Source organism: Lucilia cuprina, chromosome 4, assembly GCF_022045245.1.
Source record: "Lucilia cuprina isolate Lc7/37 chromosome 4, ASM2204524v1, whole genome shotgun sequence".
Classification (NCBI taxonomy): domain Eukaryota; kingdom Metazoa; phylum Arthropoda; class Insecta; order Diptera; family Calliphoridae; genus Lucilia; species Lucilia cuprina.
In genome coordinates, this window is record NC_060952.1 from 89,715,404 (window position 1) to 89,717,305 (window position 1,902).

Sequence of the window (1,902 nt, forward strand, 5' to 3'; positions counted from 1 at the left end):
GATCTATATTTTCATAAGAAGGTCAATTTCCATTACTTGTAATATGTAATTATTACAAGTAGTACTAATTGCAAATTACATGTAATTAAAAGAAACAAAATTTCAATTACAAGTAATTGTCATTGAGAATGTTTCAATTATAAAAACAAGTATTTGTAATTGGCAAAACTTCAGTTACAATTAAAGTAATTGTAATTGGCGAAACTTCATTTACAATTAAAGTAATTGTAACTTTAATAACAATTACAAATAATAGTAATTGGCAAAACTTCCATTACAATTAAAGTAATTGTAATTGTTAAAGCTTTAATTACAATTACTTCAAATGTAATTGTAATTTAAAATGCAATCATGGCTGGTGTAGAGATGAACGGATTTTTTTTACATATATTTTTGATATTTCTTAGAATATATATGTTTTTGTTTTGAATTTTAAATCAAGTAAAAATTTCATTCCTCCTACAGTAAAATCTAAATTTTTTTCGCTTCTTGGAAAGTTCTACTGGTCGTGCACTTGTTGTGGAAATTCAAATGAAATAATCTAAAGTTAAGCTTTTTTACAACAAGGATATCGCTACTATTCATGCCTTAAATTTTATAAATAGAAAAACTTTAAAGTTTTTAAATTATTGGAAATATTTTAAACCATCTCTTAAACACATTTTTAAACTGATAATGACGTCATTTAAAAGCATAACCATAATTTCCTCTTAAATTCCTCATTTCTTATTAATTTTATGATAATGGTTGCATAAATTTGAACGTTTACACAACGTTGACTTGATTATTTATTTATAATTATGTACAGTTTACATTTTTTCGACAATTTTTTTCTATACAATGTAAATATCTTTAACAATGTTCCATTTTTTATTTTTATAACTAACACTAATTCACTTGGTTTTAATGCTAAGGAAAATAGAAACGCTACTTTCTTTTCCCCTTATCTTGTCAGCAATAAAGTTAAGTTTTTTTCTTTTTAAAAAATTTTCCCCTTCTAAGCTATTTAATACTTTGAATTTAGAAAAATATTTTCAAATTTGAAATTTCTTATAATCGATTTAGTTTCTTTTTTGTAAATTTTGTCTTTTATTTTCCTTTTTTTTCTTTTCTGCCAATTTAATTTGCATAAATGCTTTGATAACCGCCACTTACTGCTGCTTTTCCTCTGTGCGTTGTTTAAATATTTATACTTTTCTATAAAAAAAAAACCAGACAGTTTTTTTTATTATTTTATTTTATTTTATTTTTCAACAAGAACGACAGCGGTTAAAAATTAAACAGAAATCTATGCATTTGTAGATTAAAGTGAGCGAAGTAAAAGAAAAACCAAAGTTAAATGTAAACAAATCCAAAGATAAACTTGAGGATTTTTATGCATCCTTAAGTACGTGAATATTTTATGATACTTGGCCATATAACCAGAGAAAAAGGACAAAAATAAATTAAAAGCATAAAAATGAACAACAAAAGAATATTTATGAATACAACGCGCTATATGTTTGAATAGAAACACCAGTTAACGACAAAGTTAAAAATAAGTTTGTAAAATATGAATATTTTAAAATTGGTATAATGAGACAAAAACCTTTGAACCAAAACAGTATAAGTGGATCCATTTACAAACAATCAGTTGAAACATATAAGATTTTCCAGAATATTTGATTTTAATGTTTTCCTTACAAGCTCGCAGATAAAAAATTATCTCCACAGTCACTAAATTGGCGGACAAATGGAATAAACTTATATCGTATAAAACTGAACAAGGACTGAACTAAAACCGAATAAGAATTAAAATAGAACTGAACTAGAACTGAACTAGAACTGAACTAGAACTGAACTAGAACTGAACTAGAACTGAACTAGAACTGAACTAGAACTCAACTAGAACTGAACTAGAAC